The sequence below is a fragment of the Corvus cornix genome, chromosome 11 (genome assembly GCF_000738735.6).
Source record: "Corvus cornix cornix isolate S_Up_H32 chromosome 11, ASM73873v5, whole genome shotgun sequence".
Taxonomy (NCBI): domain Eukaryota; kingdom Metazoa; phylum Chordata; class Aves; order Passeriformes; family Corvidae; genus Corvus; species Corvus cornix.
The window spans coordinates 12161878-12187408 of NC_046341.1; the positions used below are offsets into that span (position 1 = coordinate 12161878).

Here is a 25531-nt window from a genome sequence, read left to right on the forward strand (position 1 = left end):
CATTTAGATTGGTGCACCTTTATTCATTTTTTAGTTTTGAGGAATAATCAGATCCTTACTTCTGAAATGCAGGAGAGAATCGTATGATTCTGAGTTTGGGCAATCCACTCCACAGAAGGACATCAAGCATGGTTTGTTCCTTTCATAAACAAGTTATTTGCTCTTGTATCACTGCTGATTCATTTGGACTATTAACAGGCTTTTTAAAACTATTAAAGCCTCACCACTCATCCTCAAAACTGCCTCTAGGCATCTTTGATTTATGTGGTCAGCATTTACTCCCTAAGGTCTTATCGACCTTGGCAGTGTTAGAAATCATATTTTCACATGCATGAATTGCCCTTGACTAATTTCTCCAGTACAGTTTGGGCATAAATAACCTTCCTTTAGCAGCTGTATTTTTTACTTCTCACTTGTTTATTTTTAAGAAACATGGTGTGAATGTGTGTATGGAATATACTGCAAAGTGAATCTTTATTAAGTTTGGTTAAGAATGCACATTTATGTTCTCCTTGAATATGTTAGTGCTAGATGGAAGGATTTTTAAATTTTTTTTATTTCAAGTTCTTTTTTATCTAATTTCCCTTTCAGAATCATACAATTCACAGTGACTTTTGATGTTATTCTCCCCCATAGTAGTTAAACATTTCTAAGAACAGAGTGAAATTAATTTTCTCATTGTGATGTGGGACATGTACTCCACAATAGCCCTCCCTATTTGATTAGCAGACATAAAAAAAGGTAAAGGTTTAGAAAGATTTGGAATTTGTGAAATTTGACTTCCAGTAAAAAGCGTGCCAGGGCCACAGACACATTGCAAGTGACTGCATCAGACAACAGGCCAGGAGAGGAATCCAAGAACGGAACTTCCCTTTCAGTACCTGAGCATCAAGAAAACATCTCACGCTGTGTAACTGAGTGGTTTCCAGACTAGGAGCGTGGAATTTGAGCACTACATGCATTTCCCACTTTTGTTGTAGATGTAGGATGTGGCCTGGCAAGCCAAGCAGCTTGGCATCCACAGGGAAAATGAAAAAAAAGGTTGGAAAGTAAAATTCCTCAGTCCAAATTCAAGCTCTACAGCTGAGCCATTATGCCCTGGTGTGTAAAGGAAATCACTGTATTGGAGAATGTGTTAACTGCCATGGCATTATAAAACTCCTGTGATTTGGGTACTTTCTGAAACATTTAACAGTGCTAGTAGAAAGCAGGTAACCCTTTAATTTACTTGATCAAGGTAAACCTTACATAAATGTAAATAAAAAGAGGATGGTAAGGTGAATTTAACAGCAAATAGTTATTATTGAGTCATTCAGCTCTTTGAACAGGCCTTTTACCAGCCTGTTAGAAGTGTGATGAATAATTTGCTGGGTCTCTCATACAATGTTTGCAGCCATCTGTAGATACAGTGAATATTTCCTTAGTGATGCACCTACAAAAAACCTGGGTGAATGCACTACAAGATTGTCACAGTTCATAGAGCATTAGCTGAGGTACAACTCTGTGATGTGTTTTCTACACATAATTGTGGAGTAAAACCAGAACTTTTCCTTCTCACTTGCAGACATATATTTTCAGTTCCCTTTACAATGTTCTCACCAGGAATTTTCCTAACCTTCAGCCAAAATTTTTTTGACAGCAGTATGAGTTCCATTGTCTAATTCTTGAATTGTGTTTGAGATGGAAACAATACCTTCATTTTCTGACACCGTTTTCAGAAAATGTGGCATCAGTCTCAGCATTACCTCGTGCTCTGTGACGGGGACTGGCAAAGGATGCACCTTCCAGTGCTATCTCCAGTGGCTCTCGCAGTGCTGCGCTGCACTCTTGGAAGCAGCACTGCAGAGTATTTGGGCCTTGGTGACTTTGTGGTCTGGAACACAAAGTCATCAGAGTCACTTTCTCAGTGTGGTGACCTGGCACCTGTATAACACTGAAATTCCTCCAAGAGGTGCAGAAGCCAAACTTAATGTTAATGACCTGAGTATTTCAAGCAGAAAAGAAATCTGTGAACTGTGAGCCCTGTTCAGCTTTCATATGAAGAATCCTCTTTTCCCATTCAAGATTTTTTTACAAAATATTGATGCCTTTTTCCCTAAGTGTTATCCTGTGGACTTTCTTCTGTATTCCTGTAATTTCTGCTGATAATCTTTCAGGTGTTTTACTTTGTAAAAAAAAACAAAAAAAGGCCTTTTCTGTGACAGTCTAATACAAAGAGTAATCTAACAATGGGAGCCTGGAGGCAAAAGTCTCCTTGTGTTAATATGATTGTTACAGAAATACAACTTTCTATGAAGATTGAAGCCCTAGTTCATGGGATTGGAACCTTCAGCCTAAAGAGAAAAGTGTTCAGGCTAAGAAACAACCATTCTACTATGATTTTCCCTGCTAGTGCTGTACGCTAAGTACATAGGTTTTGTTGTCCTTAAAGGCCTTAGCTTTACCTACCATATTATAAACTATCTCCTGTTTGTTATTCATGTTGAAGATTGCTGGAAACTCTTGAGAGTTTCTTGTATTGCCTGCGAAGTGCTGTCAGTGTGGCACACCTTTTGTTCTTTTTAGAAAAGCATAGGATAATAGCAAGTTGGCAGTGGATAATTTTCTAATTATATGGCATGTTCCCCATTTCACAGGCTCACTGGCAGTTTCAGAGTGACAAGAGGATAAATGATGCTGATCTTTCTCCATACAATGACACCTTTGAGGGCCTGAGAGAAAGTTACAGTCAAATCCACATGCATTCAGGTAAGGATCTTATGTAACTTTTCTTTATGAAACCCTGATAGAATGAATGTTTTGGACAGAGTAAGCAGCTTTGCTTACTGTGCTTTATTGAGCAAAATATTTTTAAAACCAAGTTGTGAGCACCAGGTCAGGGTGAGAGCAGACATGGCTGCATCTCTATCTGAAAACAATTGCAATCATTGCATGGAAACAAAGCCTGAGGGAGGATGACCACTAGATATTTTCAGAGACATGAAGAATTATATCACCTTAAATAGGTTGCCTCATCAGTTGTTTTAATTCAAGCTGATAATCTGTACTCTTTTCCTTCATTCTGTTGCTATGCCAGACGAATAATTTCTTATACTATTGTCATGGCAGACAAGGGAGCTTTTTCTCAATTTTTAATGTTATTTGGATTCACAGGATAATTACACAGTCTTGCTTATATCCTCAGTGTTGGAGCTAATCTCATGTTGTTGTTATCACTGCCTATGTATATTACAAAGAATTCCAACAAAAATTGTTCAATATGGTTCAAGTACTATATCAGTCTCTATAGATTTGTCTTTGTCACCTTAAGATAAGAAAACATAAAATTATGAAAGTATTTGCAAAATGAAGCTATATAAAATCTTCACCATATTCTCTCTCTTCTATGTGATGTGTTATGTGCTGCTTTACCTAGATTCTACCAGAGAGTTGGAGATACATACTATAGTTATAGACTACTGATTTGAGAATTTCTGTGGGCTCATTAAGTCATGGGAGTAATACTCTGATTAATAAACTATTTATTTGCAATTATTTTGGCTAATCCAGAATTTATGTGCTGCCAAAGCTAAACCAGAGTCTGGATTTTAAAAAAAGCAAGTTATCATGACTTAAGGAATAAAATTTCATCAGATCAAATTTTATAGTTTCATCTTCATCCTGTGAGTTGTACTAGGATGATGAATTTAGACGTCAAATTTTGGAAGTGACCTGGAGTATTCAGAAAGAGTAATTTATGTTTAATGATACTGACTTTGCTACAGTCAACACAGAAAAGGAGCCAGGAGGGTTGAGGGAGCAGTTCCGAATGCAGACCTGAACTAAAAGATCTGAAACACTGTCCGGAGGGGACTGACTTCCCAAGGTTAAACCTAACCTTTGTCTCATATTCAGGGGTTCTGAAGAATTTCTGAGCCTCTCACACAGAATCAGCACTGACAATACTCAGAACTTTGCAGAACCAAGTACAGCCTCAGATGGGCTTCTACAGATGAGACCATCTGAGAATTTCTAGTGACTAGAAATAAAAATTTCAACCTAAAAATGTCAAGAGAGCATATGTAGGATTTTTGGAAACACAGATATTTACAATAGCAGAGAGTTGAGGTAAGTGCTAGCTTTGATTATATGGAACTCTGGTGTTAGGGTGAGTTCTGTAGTTGTATACTTGGAGTCATACAGTTATTCATTTCTGTGCTCTGTCTAAGCATTCTTAACATACATATCCTCCTAGCCCAGGTAAGCACACAGAAGGATTGTCAAACTTTTTTACAAGTGGGAGGTCATTGCCTCAAGCTACTTAGGAAGTCATAAGATTCAAGAGACTTCCCTCTCCCATTCCATGCTCTAAATTACAGAACCATCTTTCCTCCCTCATTTTTTCTAGCTGTCCAAAGTGATCCACAAAAACAATGTACTTGATTTCTCAGTGAAATAAATTTCATAGATCTACAATAAAGGACATTTAACAGTCTTTCTACAGTTACACCTAATTACTCAGGCTCTTGAATATGCATTGCAGAAGTACCTGTGAATTCATCAGTCTCACTGCTCAGCTTTAATTGCTTTACTTTTTGTTGTTTGATTAATTTGTATTGTTGTAGCATTGATGTTTTCATTGTTCTACTTAAAATAATTGAACAATGAAACCTTAAAATTCTTTGCATGTTGTGCTTGTAAATTTACACCTAAAACCCCTTGAATATAATGTTCCCAAGCCACCTAAAGAGGAGCAACTCACACATGCCAGTGCAAACATCATTCTATTGCAGTGTTTATCACAATAAAATAGTGAGTTTTTTCATTGAGCTATGTGTTCTGAGCAAGATGCAGGAGAGCCTGGGGCTGTATTTGATCACAAGCTTCACACAATCTGACTGGGTCAATGAGTTTTTCCAGCCAATTTACACAATTTTCTGTGTGTGGACAAAATCCCTGGATTTCTCCTTAGTGTTTATCAAAGTAAGCTTCACAAAGTATTTCAGAAATCTCTCTTTTCCTTCCTTCCTGCCTGTCTGCCTTCTACTAATGTTGGACTGATGCACACTTCTGTACATCTATCTTAAGGTCAGCATGGTCACTACCATCATGTCATCTTGTGTTTAAACAGAGCAGGATTAGCTGGCCACATCTCTATCTGGGCTGCCCAGGGAGTCACGTGGAATCTTTGCTACACAGAACTCCTCCCAGAGTGGGAATGCAGGCTATGCAGAATGGTTGCCACCCTGTCTGCAAACAGAACAGCAAAAGTTCTTCCAGTTGATGAAGTCAAGGTGCTACAATTAAGCTTCACAGCACGACGGACACTGCTGAAATGAATTTCACTTCTTAAACTCTTTCTTCTAGAAGTTCACCATCACAGCTCCTCATTAATCCCCCTTTATGCTCCTGGAGTGTAGTTTGAATTTAGAACTTTCTCGTGTTATACTTTTCCACGTTCCTGTGTTTCAGTAGTATTTTTTTTTTTTTTTTAAGTACGTAACCTGGCCAGAATTTTTTGAAGTACTTGGCATTTTGGTGCAGAACTATTAAATGTAATGAGGTTTGAAGTACAGTTTGGGAGGCACACCATGTTTGCAGGTCTGATTTGTACAGTTTGTCAATTATTTGTGCATCTGAAGTGAAGCAGTACTATGTGTAGAGGTTTTGTGAGACATGGGGCTGTATCATACCATATTTTTCCTTCCTATTTGAATAGTAGTTTTTTTAGTTTTGATGTTTAGGTTGCAGAGTTTCTGAGCCTGAGCCCAAGTAAGGCTTTGCTGTGATGGTACTGGATTGAATGCAATTGAAAAGAAACAAATAGGGCTTAATTTGTTGGTAGTGCAGAAATCTGCTTAATCTTAGAGTCAATGCCTGTATGGTTCATATGAGAAAAGGGGAAGCAGTTAAATTCTTTATGGTGTCCATGAAAAGTGAAAGTGGATTGCTAGAGTCTAAACTTCTGTTCTCAATTTTGTCACTATTATATTGTAGGTAAAATTAGAGGAATTACTTAATGTGTACTAGAGATCACTGAAAATATTAAATGGACTTTTAAATTTTTATTTGTAGTTTCAAATACGATTAGAGAACAAGTATTTAGGGGTTAATGTTCATTCATTTGATACGTCCTATGCTGATAGATGGTGATGCATTTAATGAAAGATGGCAATGGTCTGACTGGTGGAATGTTTGTGAGGTAGAGGACAGGTTAAGGTTTACACTTGTGCTCTTAACACTGTCCTTTCTTGCATCTTAAACTATTTAGTTTGGAAGCACTATGTTCTTCAAATGAGGTAAGAATTTAGTATGCTGTGCATCTTCTCTTAATACATCTGCTCTCTATACAAAGCAAGGTGGAAAAAAGCAACAAATAAAGCCATAGAAATTGTATCAGTAGCACTTAGTTTTACATCCCATTTAGTGCAAAGACAAAGCAAATCAGCCCATAACAGAATTAACCAAAAAGAAAATGAATGGATCTAGAGAAATGGTCTATCTAAAACACTAAGTGGGGTATAAATAAGAATTTCACTAGTTTTATAGGAGGATCCTAGAAACAATCCTTTCCCAAGGTAGAACTAAGTTATTAAGTATATTTCTCATTAATATGTGGTATCCGTAACTGCGACACAAGTATTGGAAAGTTGGATAATGGTGACAGTGTTATCACCATTCTGCATTGTAAATAATAAATAATAAGGTCATTATTTCTTCATTTTTACCACCCTTCTTTGTGGTCACACTCTTCCTTGAAGATGTTTTGGAAAGGAGAAAAATAGTACTTTCTTTTATCTTGAATCATTTGGCCTGCAATAAGTTTTAACAAAAAGCAAAATAATGATAAAGAAAATATAATGGACTCTCAGCAGAATCAGCCTGTAAGAGGGATTTCACTGCATACCATACAGAACCTAAAGCAGGTTTCCATGTTTCCACCCAACAATTAGAGCATATCCAGCTCAATGGATCTTACAGTGTACAAGGTATAATCCAGGCATTTCATCCACACCTTCTGGAAGGAGCTACTGTTTGTGAAATGAACTCACATATGAACAGCCACATTGGCAGAAGTGTGCTGGGAAATGCCACCACTGATCTGTGGAAGGTTTTGAAGATGACCATTTCAACAGGCAAATTTCTCACTTCTCACGTCCCGTCAGACTTGTGTTTGCAGCTAACTCAGGTTTGGTTGCCTTGCAGGTTTGCCCCAGCCTTCTCGGCTTTAAGAGCCATTCAGTTCTGTAAAAGTGTCTTGCTAAGTTATGCCAAGACAAATAGCAGCAGAACTGTGTCTATGCTAGGCAATTGCACCAGTGTAACTATAAACTGAGACAGTTAAATCAGCACTGTGTGTAGACATAAGTACTTCGCTGGATTTCAGTCAAAACGCTTTAAAAGTAATGTTAAATTTTGGTTTTGTGCCAGCTGTGGGCCAAACTGAACCACCTGTATTCATATTCTATGCTTAGCTGTAAGTACACTTCAAGTACATTCAAAATTTAAGACGAGAAAGTCCCACTGAAGTAATTTAAAACTTAAGGCTATGCATCTGCTTAACTTCTTTCCTGACTCAGGAGGGACTTAAGCATGTACTTAGATTTATATGCTAATATTTTCTGCTGAATAAGTACCATTATTTTTTAGAATGGCGATCAAGAAATTCTGATTTTGGATGTAATAGGAAAATTCCTAGATTCATTCAGCCAAAGATAATTGCTGTTTGGAGAGCTTTGCATGCTCATGGTAAGAAAAGTATGTTTATCCAAGAAAAAAAAAAACCCTCTTTAAATTAGTACAGCCTACAACACAAAATTATTTTTATTAACATGTATGCCGTAATGCTAGAAGTTGTTATATGTTTGACTCAACCCAATAATCACACAATGTAAACGACAGCCAAACAAGAGCTTGAATTAATCTTTGCACTGCAAAGATTAATTAACCAGAAGGTTATTTCACACCATTCTTCAGGGCAAAACATATAATTTGCTCTAAGGTTACAGCCTCTTTACCTTGCCAGAGTACTTTAAAATAGTTTTGAAATTTCTTTTTGAGGAGCAAGGCAATAAATTATTCCCAAGGACATGTTAGGTAGTACAAATTCTGCCAGTAGAGCAACTTCCAATGTTATGAACTATACAGCTGACTCTTTTTGGGCCACAAGCCTTGCCAGGATTATCCATTTCAGTCAGTCCCACTAGAGGAGGATTCTGCATGCATGCACTCAGGTGAGCTTCACTGGCCAAACCGGTCCTCTCCCAAATCTGGGAGATTCCCATCCAGTGCCAGGCCCTCAGGAATATTCCTTCTTCGTCTCATGTTTTGTGTTTGAATGATTCTGCTTGAGATGATAATTAAGCTTGTAGAATCTGTTTTATGACATACCATTAAATACTTTTTACTCTTTCCATATGATGCGCTGATATCTTTTCTGTGCAAAAAGGGTGTCCAACAGTCTTCAGAAGAGAGGGCTTTATGAAATCAGCTTCTTATCAAATCATTAGATTTCATGGTCCAAGCTCTTTGGTCTGCTCTTGGGAGTAATATTTGTGTTGTACCAAAGGAATTCATGTTACTGTATTTTTGTCTGTGTAGTCTGAATGCCTCAAAACTCACTTTTTAGGTGTGCTGGAATTTGATTCATGCTGCAGTGTGTGCTTACACAGATCTCTGAGATTTTCCCTTTTCTATACAAAAGGCAAAACAACTTTTCAATTTCTTTTTTCCTTTCCCACAGCTCTGTTCTTCACTTGGAACATGATAACATATTTAAGCAATGAACAAAGTGGCATTTTAACATTAATCCTTAATGTTATTGAAATGTTTGAACCTGTATATTTTTCACTGTCTCATACACCATTCTAATTTCTTTTACTCTTTTAAATTCAGACATAATTTAGAATGGAAAATTACATTTTAGAATTACACCTGCAGCATGTAGTATTAGTATGACTTTTTCATGTCATGACAGTGATGTTTCTACAATCTATACATATTGATTTAGGCTGATAATAAACAATTTGATTAGGCTCTATCTATAGGCTGTCATTTCAATCACTGTCACTGTTCCAATAGAGTGGAAGGCAGATAGCAGACACATATGGCAAGATTTCTCAAAATAAAAACTCTGGCCTGATTAGAGCCCTAGGTTCAGTGAATTGGACAAGACAGCTCAGCTGCCAGGTTATTAACTCCCTCAGAAAATACTCTGCCTTTTCCCCGGGGCCAGCCTGAATATTCTGATCTGGATCGATAAGCAATCTCCGGTGTGTACAAAATGCCAGCTAGAATCATTTGTCTCAGCGCAGTCTCCTTACAAAGGATAAAACACCTGCAGTATATGGCCTTCTCTCCCTCCTCCCCCACCTTCCCCTTTTTAACTAATGACCCACAAAGAAGGAAGAAGTAACTGAATCTGTTCCATCATCAGGAAGGCTCTCTCAGGTTTGTTTTAATGATCACAATGGCTACCTTTCAATCTTACAAAAATTATATCAGTCGTGGTTTCCCTGTGGCATGTTTATGTAAGTAATGTGAACCACAATGTAATGACAAGTGTACAGATGTCATTGTAAGAGGGCCCTTGGCAAGAAGATATCTCAGAATGTCAGAATTTTAATGAACCGTGGACTGCTGGTAGGGTTCTCTTTGGTGGTTGTCTTTTATATTTGTAATGTGTGCTGTGATCTGTTGCTTGGGCCTGAGATTTTTCAAGAGTGTTTAGCAACAAAGGATACTTTACAATTTCTTAGAACAGAATCATTGTTTTCCAGAGTGGTGGTGTTTTCCCAATCCATTACATATCTGTGGTTTTGTTCGTAGCAGTGCTGGATTGCAGCCATATAAGTTGTACTTTCTTTAGATGCCAAAAAGGAATTTTTGTCTGAGTGAATTCAGAACCATTCAAAGCTTTTGGACTTTTTTTTCACATGTTGACCTATTAATAACTTGACTCAAATTAAAATCAAGTATCTGCAAGGCTTGAGAGAATCTGCAAACCTCCAAGTTTCTCTCCTTCATTGATTATTTATTACAGCTGGAGTCACAGGACAGAACCTGCTATTGCCTAACAAGTCTGTAGCTTCATATCTCCCATGCTGTCAAAAAAAAAAGCTGAATCTCCTCAGCAATCTACGTAGAATTTACTGAGCAAGTTCTGACACTAAATACCTGTTTCTGAGTATGGATGAAGAATAGAGGCCAGTTTTAACTTATTTTTCCTGGCTATAGAACTAGCTCCTCATCCAGCTGTTAATGACAGCATTGTTTGGACCTCAGTTTAGGTAACTGTTCACATCTGTATGCCTACAGAAAGCTTACCTTGAGTTAACATAAACTGAAGATCCATGCCTAGTTAAAAAATTAAGTGTTTTTTCTATGTCATATTTGATTATGACATCATAAAAAAGCATTTTGTGTTTGTATTGTCATCACTTGGAAAAGGAAGGCTTGCATTTACTCTCTGTCCTTCTTTGCTGCATGAAGTGCCTTGCCCTCATAATGTCACGAAATTAGAATATTGCCTTCCAGACAGCTCCCTTCACATTTGCTATCCAAAACTTCAGGAACTAAAGACGCTTTTAAAAAAGAACAATGTAAAGGAACAACTTTAGTGAATTGATTTCTCAATGTAGAAAACACATTTCCTATCGAGACACTTATTAGAATGTTTATCAGAGAAAATGCACACGGTTTATATGAAAAGCTGATGTTATGTTAATTCCCATTATTATATACAGATGATATTGAGGAAGATGGAACAAAGTGCCTTTAAACCGTAGCTGATGACTTTTTTTTTCCTGTTTGTTACAGTTTTATTGTAGTGAAATATGTTCATTTTAGCAGTGGAAAACTGCCCTAAATAGACAGCATAAGAGCAATAAGATGTCACATTGCAGACAACAATTTAAAAATGATGTGCTCTAGAAGTAAGGCTTTTAGACATTTTGGTTTATGTATTAAAAGTTCCCACAAATTTGATTGAGAATGAGCCTTTGATTGATATTTGCTGCAGTTATGCTGCATTAGACTCGATTTATCCACCACCTCTCATTGTTGCTATTGATTGATTTTTAAATTAGATGAAGGCAATCAGTAAATACCACCCAATCAAGTCCTAAAAACATACAGGAGATTAGACAATTTAGGGTAATCAATGAAAATATTCTGTGATTTGCTACCACTCAATTTTGACCATAAATTATGACCATAACTTGCAAGTTAGTAAGCCATAAAACAAGTGGATGTGACAAGAAAAACTATAAGAAATGAATTAAGGAGATGAAGAGGAACCACTAGTGTTATCATTTAATGAGACAAAATTACTCTTTATACATATCTGGCATTTCTAGTTGAGTCTTGCCAACAGCATTGGAGTACAAGAGCACTAACACTTCTCTTATTTTTCTAGGATTTTTGTTTTGGGGATTTTTTTGTGATATAAAAATTGTTCTTTTATGTAACAAATCAGTTTGAGCAATAACTAATCTACCTAATTGTGTTGCAGCAAATAAATTAATGTAATTTTAGGTTTAAAGCCTGCTGCTTGCTAAAACCCATCACCTTTATCTCATCACCACCCTCATCTCAGGCGCTTGCAAAGACTAATTTTAAGGTCACACTTCTACACGGAGTTGTATTCTACAAACTTTAAAATGTAGCAAAAATGTAATGATAGTATAGACCAGCACTTTGAGGAAGCTGTGCCAGTACACTTTCTCTGTGATACATGTCACCTGTTTCCTATATTCTCGCAACAGTCTTATTAGGAACTAATTCACATACCTTTAAAAATCTGTTTTAAAGCTTATTTGCTAGCTGTAAATAGGTGTCCACGTTTTTTCTAGTTATGAACTTCAGCATCTATTTGGAATTTCTAGGGAGTATCTATGCAGTTCTAGGCTGAAAAGCTGCTTACAAATATATAAACAACTATTAACAGCTATAGGCTATATTGGTATGAATTGGTGATATAAAGCAAATATTTATCGTAAATGTGCTCTGTTAAAAAAGTAGTACAGATGTGATACTGAGCAGCATGAAAAAATCTTCCTGGTTATGCCTTTATGATCCTCTTTAGAATAAAGAAAACTTGAAAAAGGAGTCCAGAATAATTTTTGGGAGTGTTGATCATAGAAAAGGATGAAATGAAGATACTTTTGACAAGAGGAAAACTCATGTGCCTTTTTCTACACTAAACAGAAATCTGAGAGGCCTGAAAACTGCCCAGGACCCTTTGAAGGGTGATGAGATTGTTAGAGAGGACAGAAGGAAAGAACACTCTCACTGCACTCACACCCACTAAAATGCAAAAGTGACTTTGGAGAGCTTGATGGTAGAGCAATTCCTTTGATAGCAGATAAATGCAAAATGCACAGGGGGAATAAATATTGAAAATATTTGGATTTATATTTACCACGGTTTACTTAATTCCCAGTAAAGACAGATTTCATGTTGCAGCAGAGAAAGCTGAAGAAGTCAGAAGAAAGCATTAGTGGTGCTGCAAACAAAAGATTAGTCAGCAAATACTGACTCTGTGTCAGCAGGTGGACTCTGTGTGAGATAATCCAGAATTAGAACATTGCAAGGATTTCATGCAGGAATTCCAAATTCTTGCTGTAGTAGACAAATATCTGGCACTAGCAACTATCAAAAAAAAAAAAAAGGTAGTTATTCTTAGCTGGTTCTTTAAAAAAAAGTCATTTCCTTTAGCCTAGGGTTTTAGAATCATTTACTTTTCTGCACAGGTCTGTGGAACAGTATAACAGCATAAATCCATGTAAGTGCTGGGCTTCTTATAAGAACAAGTTTCTCTCTGTCAAAAACACTACTCACCTGAATTCTGAATTTAACATTAGAAAATGTCCAAGTCTGCTCTTTCGCATTTTCTATGTTATTATGTACATCTGTCTAAGGCAATCCAGTTTGAAGAACTATGTGAATCCCTAATAGAACACAAAACCTACCCCAGCTTACTAAATATTCTCTTTTAAAATATCATTGAAATGTACTTTTCTTTAACTCCTGCATTTTATCAGATTCTGCATGCTCATAAGATTTTAAGAAAGAAGAAAATTCAGTGCTAATAATGCCTTTTCTTCCTTCCACATAAATTTGGTACTAGAGGAAACTTCTGTGTCTTACATCATTGTCATAATTTCTAACAAGTACGTACAATAAGACTGGAAGACACATAGGTCTCAAAAATTATATAATATATAATATATAATTACTATATAATATATAATATATACCTCCGTCTGTAGGTAACATTATTTCTGAAATCTGAGATTTTTATTTTAATGTGAAATCTCCTTTGCAAATGCATTTCCAGCTTATTTCTAAAAGATTCTGGATGTGATTGAACCTGTGGTAGAAATTTGCAAGATACACAGTTAAACTGTGAAGGCAGGAAATGAAACAGCTCAGAATCTGAACGAACTCTGAAGCATTTGCATTCCCATATTTAAATATTTGCCTGAATTACACATGAGCTATAACTTTTCACTCACTGGAATTTTTTGCATTCTCTGTAAGTAATAGTGCTAAGACAAATCAATGTTTATATTATTGCAATATATGAACGTATCCTGTTCAATCTCATGTTTGTGTGAGTTAAAAAATATACAAAACCCCAATAACCTCTAGTAAGTAGGACAGGAAAGGGAGAGAAAAAAAGAAAACCCCTGACTTGAAACAAAGACAGGGACCTACTCGCAGTTCCTGATGGACTGATGCAATACAATGAAGCTGGTGTATTCAATATAACTTTTAGAATAATTGCCTGGGAGGTAACAAGAAGAAGTACATTTTACTTTATCATGGTACATAAATAAAAGGGCAGACTAATTAATCATATAGCTTACTAAAAGTGCTTTTTATTTTGCCATTTAGTATGCCAGAAAGATCATTTTCTTTAATGTATATACCCAGTATTAACATGATTTAATCCATCATGTTCTGTATTATGAAATTACTTTGTTTTACTCCCTGATCCAGCTGAAGATCATTAACCCACACTATTTTCTAAGTCATACATCATTTGAGTGTATTACCTCATATAGCAAAAAAGCTACTTCCCTCGGTTATACACTCCAACTAAGAAATCATTTTTTCTGGATGTTGCTGACAAGAGGAGCTGTTTTCATTAGAAAGCAGATGGTTCACTATTTCGATTCTGTTTTACCTTCACATTTGCTCCAGCTCAGAGTTCTTTGCTGCCAGTTACCTCATTACCTCTCGCAACATCCATGTCCCATATCCCTGACCTAGCCATAAAATGTGCTAAACAAGCAAGTGCTTTGCCTTCCCCCAACACCTTTATTTTACTCTGCATCCTCACCTGTTGTAAGTCAGGCTTCAAAAAGCAGCAAAGTGAAGCCAATCATCTGAACAGAAGGTTAAACTCCCACAGTTCTGCAGGTGTTTGTTAGCTGAGAGTGCCAAAGGTGTAATTTACATTTTCAGATTTTGAGCTTGGACGTGCAGTCACACTGCTGATGAATTTGCCTCACAGAGCTTTAAGGCAGAATCTGGTCTTCTGTCATTTCTTGTACTTTTCCGGTTTTATGTTTATGATAGTAATATTTTCACTGTTATATTCTCTGAGTCTGTAGGATGCACGTTCTACTTGGGCTACTCTGGGTGCCTGGTAAGTGTCAATAAATAGTGGTCTGCAATGTAAATGAAAGGTGTGCATAATAGAGTAATGGACCTTTGTGAGTCAAAATGAAGACTGAAGAGTTCCTGGAGATATGTCTTGGTATTTTTAGAATAAAAAAGAATAAATTATGTTTTTAAATAGAACACTTCAAGTAACAGAAGTAACACCTGTTAAGTTTCAGACTGGTTTTAGTTATCTCTAAGCATTTGCCTTGAGAAGTAGACTTTCATTCCAGTTAGGCAAGGAGACAAAAGGCTTTCATTGCTTAAATAGAAAGCCACTTACTGGAGATTAAATCCTTAGAGGTAAGCCCATCAGTACATACCTTCAGTTTCTCCGCACTCTGCATGTTTTGGTTTTGATCTTTCTATGCTGAGGATAATACTCAAACATTGTAGTAATAAATTCTACCTGCTTTGTGTAATTTTTTCTGGTTTCTATGATATCCATCACAAACTCCATTTTTATTATAGCTTCATGAAGTTTTCAGGGGCAAGGTTTCACTTTTTTTTTTTTTGCGCATCCTTCATAACTTATGTCAAATTTACCTTTTATTATTACCTCTTATACTTGCCATGTGTAAAGATGTTATCTTTTTTTATTCACACTGGAAACTAATACAGAGCTTGGCAGGAATAAGTGTAGAGTATTGGGAGGGATATTTGGTTTTGTTAATTTGAAGAACAACATGTTCACTAATCTTAAAGTGCATCATAGTCAGGATTGATTTAAAACAACGATCTTTGTAGAGTTTTCACTGAAAAAGGAAGAATAAAGGCCTGTAGTGAACATGTTGACAAAATTCAAGGAAAAGATCATAGACTTGGAATTGTTCCAAACATATATGGGCACCAAGGACAATGTTTAGTTATACTTTAATAAACTACTGTACAAAGAGTTCTGAATGAGCTGGGGGGAAAACATAAATCTACAATATTAGGAAAGGCAAAGCTGAAAGTCAGCCTGCAGCTAATAACCATGTCCAGTTATGTTATTTTTATGATGACACAATACCTAAGCTACTGCATGTGGCATACAAATAGTCATGCATGTTGTACAGCATAAAGAATATGCAATTGGTTGAGCTTGATTTGTACCTGTCTGCTTATAACATCCATGGATTCTGGCCTACTCTCTGTTGCATGCAGCCTCAGCAGCCAGCCTGAATACAGCTCACAGCCATAATTCAGCTACAAATAAAATAGAGCAAAAATAGGAGGTGCAGGTGCTGCTGCTTGCACATCATGAGCCAGAAACTGAAAAAGGTCAGGCACAGAGACAGCTTATCTTCTGCAGGAGGAGCTGGGCACAGCTGCCACTGGGGCTTTAGAGGAGGCCTTTACACAGTAAAGTCTTTGTTGCAGAACTTTAACCTCCTCTCATTGGTGTGGACAGGTTTGCCAAAGTGATGAGAAAAGAGAAGACTGCACAGGCTTCTGGAGGGACTGGATTACCCACACTGAAGTATGTGCAGTGTCAGAATTTACTGCAGTAAACAGAGAAAAGATGGACTTTTTGGTTTATGCCTCTGAGTGCTCCACAGAATGGTATTTAGCATTGATGTCACCCAAGCCAATTTTTTTTCTGCTCAAGAAAGCATTTTGAAACTACCAGATTCTGTTAATGAAAGTAATTATCAAAACTGAAAAAGGATATAGCAACACAAAAGTAGTACTGTGAACTGTTGGTACAAAACTTTGTTTTCAGTATAAATAAGTTAGTGGGTTTTGCTTTAATAGTTGTGAACTTACTTAATATACACAAAAGTTTTTTCTAGCCTTGATTTTGTCCCTGCCTGAATGTTGACAGCATAATCACAAAACATTATAAAGTATCATACCCTGGTAAAATAATTCCAAACAAAACAAATGAGAAGCCATGGGGAATTATAGCATAGGATCTTGACAAGCCAAAATAGAGAACTGTAAAGTACACCAGGTGTCATTGTAGGATTTGTGTGTGAGTGACTGTATAGAGTACACTGACACTCCTGATGTTTAAATAAATCACATGGAGGAACTCCACCTGGTATTCTCTGGACTAAGTGAAGTACACTCTTCAAAATTATATCAAAAGCAGTTAAAAATGTAAACCATTAAAATGTGATAGTATAGCAATTTATTTATAAAAATGTCATTTGCATTTCTGAATGCTGTTTAACTTCCATGCTTGTTTTGCTGTTTTCAAATAACAAATAGACCATTTCAGATTCATAATGAGGTATGAAATAAATGAGAGGGTACTGAGGGTGAGTCATTCATTAATCATAAGCAAAACAGGGACAAATTCAAGGACACAGGAGCACAAACTGTAAAAGTAATAGGTTGCATAACCTTTGTATTTAATATTAACTATGTTATGTTTTTCACATGAGTTCTGAGAAGTTGAGTTTTTTATGTTTACATGAAACTAATCCAAGGTAAAATTTATTTCTCAATATTATTTTATCCTAGAGGTTGCCCTCTTTTTAATAAAGTACAAGACAACGAATTCTAGCTTATCACATTGTTATGAAGATTTAATAGAAGGGTTAGCACAAACATTGAGGGCTACTGAAACTTTTGATTTAAGATATTCCACTTTTGACTAGAATGTACCAAACCCTTCTTGTTTGTCATGGCAGATCTCCCATTAAGGACATAAATTCACCTGGAATTGGTTGTTTTGGCCAAAATAAGTTATTATTCATATTCATCTGTCAGAGAAGGACAGAACAAGAACTATTATTCAAACCATTCTGTGTCTTCATCCTTCAAGAGGTTAATCCACAGTGACTACACAATGTGCAACAAGGTTGTTTACAGTTTCCAGGTGATGTGAGCATTTAAAGAGTTGGTGTAGCTCAAATAGACATAATAAAAATAATTTGTTACCCATGTCAGATTTCAACAAAAACCCCACAAAAATAAACTAGGTTGAAGTAAGGCAAGGTGAACTGGTGGCACAGCAAGGAGTCAGCTCACTTCAGAATCACTAAACAGATGCATCTCTCTGTTCCATGTGCATTCATTTGGATGGAGCCAGCATTAATGTTATTGCCTGTTATTTTGGAGTTTACTGGAATGAGAAGGAGAAAGAAAGGAGAAGAATCAGAGTGAGAACTCTGCACATAACTTGCTGTTAGAACCTTTGTGTTTTGCGGCCCCCAGTGTGGTACCCATGGCCAGCCCTGTGAGTGTGTCTGTAACTCTTTCTGCGTGGAGCAGGAGTGGTGGGGGTGACCAGCATGCCTGGGAGCCATGTGCTGGAACCCCAGCACAGCTCCCAGCCCTCACAGCATGGGTCACATTGGGCTCTGGGTGGTCCATACCAGGTCATCTTTCTGCACACAAAACATGCAGGTACCCAGCAGATTGTGCCTCACCTCAGTCCTGTTGGGATCACAGGGAGCAGTGCTCCATGTCCAGGCACATGAACTTGTTGGAGTTCTCTGGAGCTGGGCTACAGGGGCATTGATGTGCCCTGGGATCCTGCCCTCTGTGAGCTCAGGGTATGGGCTGTGTCTGCACCAGAGTCTGGGTGTGTTCCTGGCTCCTCCAGCCAAATGGGCTCCGCTTGTAGTCCTGATGGAGGAGCTGCACTTGAACTGCTTATTAGTGCCCTGTGCTTGTCCCCTCTGTCACACACTGTGCCTTGCACCCTTTAGTGGGGACAGCCGCCCCGTGAGCTGCTGCAGCCCTGGTTGGAAAGGCTGTGACCTCGCTGGGGCAGAGAAGCTGCACTGCTCTGTGACCTGGGGTCTGACTCGCAGCAGTCTTTGCTCACACTCTTGCTTAGCTGTAATTAATGCATGTTGTTTTGGTGCATATCAATGTCTGACTAAGCAGTTGCCTACATTTAGACTGTAAAACAGGAATTAATACACCAGTGGTTAATATTTAGATAAAAATTGTGATTCCTCAATATTTCCATCCACAATTTTTGCAACTTGAAGCAAAGTTGTGTCTGCAATTCTGTATTCAGAGGGGAAAAATTGTCTGTTGGTTAAAAGTACATATTCTACCAGCTCTGTTTGTTCTCCATAAGCCTGGATGAAGAAAGTATCTTAATTTTTAAAACTCACATTTAACTAATTTCCTACCTTCTCTGCTCCAACATATCTACATTTTATAAATTGTATTGGTGTTAACTTCCCAGTGTGCTTAAGGTGTTTCTTCCTTATATGAGAAGCTATATATAAGCTGCAAGGTGTTAAAGCCAGTAATTGTTCGTGGTGTTTTTCTTTCTAAAGAAATAGAAAGGACGTGATCAATGAATAGACTGATATATTATCAAAACTGAAGAAGTTACCCAGATCTCTGAAAAATCATACATTCCATTCGAGCCTGTGTATTATGAGAATCTCATAATATATTTATCTTCAGTGTAGATGCATGTGGTTTAAGTGTGGTGCCCTGATTTAGATTCCAGAGCAAATAGGTTACCTATGATATTATCATTCCCAGAAACATATTGCCAAGCAGTGCCTTTCTCAAGCCATATGGGTAAAGGGTTCACTCTGTCCCCCATGCTCCTCTGCTTGAATGCTTTTCCCAAGCTCCATATCAATCTTTAACTCCTCACTTTTAAATTAAGATGAAATACCATGGAGAGGAAAGGGGACATAAATACTTCCAAAATCCTAGCAAATAGGTTTTCTCACTCTTCCCTGTCCTAAGCAAGACACTTAAAATGATGAAGCCCATGAAGTCTTCTCTCTGCTGGACCAGGTATTTCCAAAGTTTTTGAACCAATCTCGAATGTTCCAGCAGAATATTTTTTTTTCTAAGAAATCCTCCAATGTTGTTACAGAGTCTTCAACTCAGTGCCAGAAATATTTTGCTATGAGCCTGAGAAGTCTGTCAAAGTAGAAAATTAAAAAAAAAAATCAGTACCATATCAGAGGAATGTTCCTTTTATAGGTACCCTGCCCTGCTTTTGGCATGGTGTCTGGCACAAATAAGCCCTCTGAATCTGAGCTGGGCTTCCTCTGTACATCAAAAGATCCAACTTCAGAGCTTCTGTTATTCTACTTTCAGAGGCTGTTCCTGTAGCAGAGATGGAGGGTGACTTTATATCCAGAAGTTAAAAGGTGGAAAGAGTTTGACTTTTGGGGGGGGTGGGGGGGACTTGAACTTATTTACATCTTCAGCATATTTGAAATTGCTGTTCAAATACCTGCCAATGTATTCATGACACATATCAAAGCTGAAGGAATGCATTTAAGCAAATGCCCTCTCCCAGGGTAATGATTAACACTGTGAGAATTCAGCTTGGTATTTATTGTATCATGAGACAAGTAAATTAAACTCCAAGCAAGTCATTATCTGTTTTTTTGTTTTTTTTTTTTTTTTTTAAGTATGCAATGCCAAATTATTAACTTTTGTGGTAGAAGGGTAGTAAAAACACAGGTCAGGCAGTACCCGTGGAGTCTTTTGAGACTCATTTGTTCACACCTTCTGTAGTATATAAAGAACAGAGTTCTTATAGAAGAAGGCTTCCTGTTTCCAATGTAGTAGCTAAGTCATTATATACATTTAAAAAAAATATACCTTTCTGTCTTCATTACTGTATTAAAAAATAATCCTTGCATTCTCTATTGATTTCTCACTCTTCACCATAGCAAACTGCACCTTCTGTTCTGTGCATGTTTCAATGGACCAATCAGTCCATCTATTTTCCTGCCAAATTTTGGTATGATCATAAACATGTCAGCACTGTGCCTATTACAAAATCAAAATTTTCAACCTTCTTAATTCTGTAGGAAGGGGGTTTTACTTCACTAGAAAAGTACTTATTTTTCTTGAAATGCAAATATCACCTTTTAGGAAAGGTATTGCCTGGAATATTCTGCCTGAAACATGAATGCTGCAGAAAGTTATAAACACCTAAAATTTTGAGAATTTACATTAGAAGAAAAATACTTGGAAGTTATTAACTATCTCGTTGTTAAACCTGCATCTAGACCTTCCTGTCTGCAAAGACTTTAAGGTTCTAATTCCGTTTTGCAATTCCTGATTTTTTTCATGGTAAGCTAACACTGTTTAAAGGCTCAAATGTGTTTCACCTAATTTTCCTCATATCTCCAGATAGTACATGGCCAAGTTATTTAGATACAAATAAGCCTTGAGAATATCACCAAATCCATTCTAATTTCATTCATGCCTTGGAGATAATAATTTAAAGAGCTAGTCACTGCCTGCAATTAAGCATGGAGAAAATAGATCCGTCCCATAATTTATGTCTGCAAAGGTTGGGCTGGATTTGTAATTAATGTTTGCTCCTTTTAATGAAATACTCCAAAGGTCTGCACTTCTGTCATTCATGGAGGTAATTTTTCAATTGATTAGTAAAATAATACTTGAAAAGTAAATGCACCTGCTTTAGCACAGAAATGTCTTAGTCAAGTAGAGACAATGATTGGAGTGCTAAAAAAATATCATTTCAATACAGTAGAGACTGGAGTTTTACTCCTCCAGAATTCAGAACTCCCACTAAAGAGAAAAAAAAGAAAAGGTAATTAAACCTCCAACAACTTCCTCAGCATGCTTTCATCCAGTTTAATTCCTGGGTGGTTTTCAGCATAGCTAAATACTTTTATTTCAGGCACAAGCCTGAACTGCAAGTGAAATATGTCTGGAAAGCACATGTTACAGCAAGACATTCTTTTTATATTTGTGTACCTTACTATTTTTGGAGGCCATGAACAAATCATTTGATATTGGAAATTTGTTTCCATTTTGGTTAAACACTTAAAATTTGACAGCTCATTTGGATTATATTCTTATTTCCTTTTCAGGATCAAACCTCTTCAAGCCTGCAAAGTGGCAACACTTTCAGTTCCTGCAACTGCTGGTTTAAAATGGATGGTAATGTCCTTTCTACAGAGCATCCACTATCAAAGCAAATGAAATAAAATAACAAGCCACCTCTGCCCCTTTTCAGCAAATTGATAAGGATTTTCTTTGAATTAATCACTCCAAAAAACAGGTTTGATGACTTCTGCTGCTTTGTTAATTTGGTCATTTTGACCCGAAGGTTTACTATTCCTGTATTCCCGAGACCTCACGTTTTGTAGGAGTTTATGGGAATAGACTGTAAGTGGACCAGACAGGATGCAGAGCAGAAGCTACAGTCTGTGCCAGACTACTTGAGGGCCACAAACATGGTAATCCAAGAGGTTTTGAACCTTGTGTCATCTGGGACAAGGATTTTGCTTTCAGAGAAAGAAGCAAGAGGAGGGAATACATGCGGTGAAAGAAGCCCTTATCCAATGCTCAGCCTAATGGGGCAGAGTAATCCAGACAGCGGAGCAAGGGGATGAGAGTCATCAGAATATTTAACTTTAAAGATAAAAGTTTGTCGTTTTAATGCTGCAGTTTTTGAGTCATCTGAAAGATCCAGTTCTTATTAAAGCAAAGCAGCACCTAAGGACTTTTAAAAACCAGCACCTTGAACTCAGTGTAACTCCCATTAAAGTCAATGGATGCTGAGTCAGACCTTAATTCTTTCTGCATCTTAGAGATTCAAAAGGTGAAAATCCTGGCACTACTGATGTTTTGCCATTGACCTCACAGGGTCGGGATTTCGTGCTAAAAGCCATAAAATGGCACTGACATTTTGTCATTGCTGTCTTGGATCAGATTCATAACAGTGACCCAGGAGAGAAAAATCTGCATAATCCATTACTACTGTGCATCTACCCGATGCTGTCTCACCACCTTCTACCTTTTTTAAAGAGAAGGAATAATCTATAATTTTGAGCTGCTTTTATTTTAACTCAAGTGAAGAAGAATGGAAAAATCCTGGTATTAATTTTTAATAATGCTATTCTAACCTTCTAATTCTTGATTATTTAATATTTTATATTAATTTAATTGGGAAAGTCTCTTTTGGAAATGAAGGAGGTTTTGTTGGGTGATTTGGGGTTTTTTTTCAATACCTATTCTAATAAGGCTTTGTAGTAAAACTGGAAGGCAAATTTCAGATTTATAGCACAGTTGGATGAAATGTTTATGATTAGCAGTGAGAACTATGAGGAGTTTATATAACTCCTTAATGATCCTTAACAAAATATTTAATTAAAAACCAGCTGGAAAGATAATCTTGGTTAATAAAAGGAAATCAGGGACTGAACTGATTTCTGTAATGGAAGAGTACTTGCAATATATGATAAATACTACATATCGTTAGCAGTAACACTAAACAGTAACAATAAGTAATAAGTAAGCGGTAACAATAAACTGAAAAAACACAAAATTTTTCTGCCCCCCCATTAAATTTCAAGATTGCAAATACAAAATATTGGCTGTACATACAGATGATAAAAGTAATAGATTCCAAATTCACGGATACAAATGTACTGAAAAATTTAAAATTTGGGCAGGAAATAATATTCTATATAACATGGTCACATTGGCACAGCTCATTGCATTACTTTGTGGCAGACCCTGTGTCCAGTGCTTTCAGTTATAATTCTGGTTCTTCCTTTTGGCAAAGCTTGGCCCCCTACCAGCTCTGGGTTTATAACTTTCATTGTAGTGACAGACTTGCTGCCCTACTGGAATCAATGGGTTTCATGTATTTAAATACAGGCATAGCTTGAGCTGGGGGTGTTCTGCTTATTAAAGCAGTAGATGTTTACATTTGGAAATGAAAAAAGGCTGCTTGTGAGTTTTGTGCACACTTTGTTTTTCCTTCATTAAAACTACTCTTTGTTAGATAACTTCAGATCTTGAGACATTAGGGATACTCATATTACTTAACTTGGTTTCTCTGACCTCTTTCTGAAGAAGTCTGTGGAGACTAATTTAAAAATCTCCCCTATATTCCTAGAGGAAAGTGATGTGAACATTCCTGTTTGTGTCAAACTGCACTCTGAGTGCATGTTCTGACTTTACTGGAGTAGCTTGGGCTTTCCACCCTCAATGAGGCCTTGGTGACCTCTGAATTTTATGCAGTCGAAGGTCCAAGTCAGGAATGGTATATTATTTCTAAGGAATGTGTATTTAAACATAAGTTAACAATAAGATTTTAACCATTTTCTTTCCTCTTAAATTTAATGAAAGCATGTATTTATATGCTGTGCCTTTGAAAATTAATTTCCTGGCCTTCTCTAAGGATATAGGGGTTGTGCACAATGAATAGTTTTTCCTTGTATTATTTATGAACGTAGGGGTATAATCTAGTAGCCACTCCCTTTGTACAAATTTTTAAGCCCTCTAAGTCACTTTAGTTGCACTGAACTTTGAGATGAGAATGAAGCCCTCTTTCTCTTTATTGGGAGTTTTTCTTAGAATGTGAAACATGTTTACTTCCAGAACACCGTGTAAATATCTCTTGAAGAGGTGCTTTGCAAATAAGCTATTATGGTACTAAAGAAAACATTGATTAGTTTTAAATGGCAGTAACAATTCAAGTGTATGTAAAGACAAGTGCATTTTCTTTTGAGGTTAACCCTCTGAATTTAATAATTGAAGGAAAAAATACAATAAGGTACAATAGAAGAAGCTGCTGTGATGTGCATTATGCAATTATGACTGCCATAACTACAATTACCTTACCAGATCATAGCATGTTTTCTCCTCAGAGAAAACAAAACAATTATTATTACTTTTTATTTGGAAATCTGTACTGTTTGGAAAAAGTTATATGCTCTGTGATGATTCTGTTGATTCAGAAAACCAGTCTGTTGGTTCAGGAAATCTGAAAATTCAGGACACCACCTACAGTATCCAGCTGAAGCAATCTATTTATTTTTGATCTTGTCAAAGTTGTTTTCAAATGTGAAAATTTTTTAGGGTATACCTTTGCCAGTTCCCTCAATTACATCATGTGACATTTTGCTTAACATACAAAAGACCAGAATTATTAGAAGAGAGATTTTGGCTGTATATTGTGCAGTTTAACTTGGTGAATTTCATAAGTCATTAACTGTCTAGATCAGAGCCTGATTGTACAATTCACAGAACCTGTGTGCTGGAAAGATCCCATGTGATGACTGTGCCTACATAGTCAAATTTGTTGCATAAGGGAATACTATAACCTCTTCTTCATCACATAAAATAGGCCAAGAAGTAGGACTACAATTATGGTAGCAAAGATTCAGATTAGATGTTAAAAAGTAGGGATATTAACTAAGAGGTTGTACTGTGTTAGGCTCAAAACTATATCGAGGAAAGGTGGTGGGAAGGTGTTTGGCTAATGAAACAATATGTAAGTGGAAACTACAGTCTGATCCATAGTTCAGGGAGTTTGGTGTAGTTCCAGTAAGAAGCACATTTTAATTGGGATGGAGTTAAGGTTCCCTCATATAAAAGAAGTGTCTGGTTAAAGTATACACACTAAGTGTAATTTTAAGGATAACTTTTGACAAAGAAAGATTTCCAAGAGTCCCTTGTTATTCCTTGTGGGGTGTAGCTTAGGAAAGAGTGGTACAGTTGGATACAACCATTTAATTAATGTGCATCTTTGTTGCTCAAATCCTAGCTGTAACTCCTCTGTGTGTTGCAGCTCTTTGTGTTTCATATCAAATTTTCTGAAGTCTCTCAATCTGTTTTCCATGAATACTGGTGTGTTCATACAGACATGTACACTTTCATTTGCAGTGATTTCTGATCTAGCATAGTTTTGTAAAGACCTCTAGCTCAGTAGCATTAAAGATGATAAATGAATATATAAATTTAAGGGGAAAGCACTAAAGTTAATAGTGAGGAGGTTTTTTGCATAAAATAACTATGGTTTCCAACATTTTACAAAGTCTCTTCTCAGCTTAATGTGTGCTGATAAAGATCCATTCTACTCCAACAATTTCGTCTCATCTCACCACCCCATATCTGCAGTTTTTCCTTATGTCTATTCCTCTTAAAATCCAATTGTCTAGTTATACTAGTATTTATTAAAAGC

The 25531-nt window shown here is 36.7% G+C and overlaps 2 long non-coding RNA genes across 10 annotated transcripts in view; one reads left to right on the forward strand and one right to left on the reverse strand.

Annotated features, from left to right (window-relative positions):
* LOC104687459 overlaps nucleotides 1–25531 on the forward strand; it is a 194186-nt gene that overhangs the window by 101719 nt on the left and 66936 nt on the right. For all 4 annotated transcript variants that reach the window (XR_005602904.1, XR_005602903.1, XR_005602905.1 and 1 more), the window contains exon 3: nucleotides 2637–2748. This is a non-coding gene — a long non-coding RNA (uncharacterized LOC104687459). The remainder of the gene's footprint in view (nucleotides 1–2636; nucleotides 2749–25531) is intronic.
* The window catches only part of LOC109144234, a 36352-nt gene continuing 24579 nt past the window's right edge, over nucleotides 13759–25531 (reverse strand). For 4 of the 6 annotated variants that reach the window (XR_002044846.3, XR_002044848.3, XR_002044850.3 and 1 more), the window contains one exon: nucleotides 13759–17704. This is a non-coding gene — a long non-coding RNA (uncharacterized LOC109144234). Of the gene's footprint in view, nucleotides 17705–18728; nucleotides 18873–18913; nucleotides 19486–25531 lie in introns of those variants that run through there. The other 2 variants (XR_002044847.3, XR_002044849.3) reach the window with 2 other exon arrangements.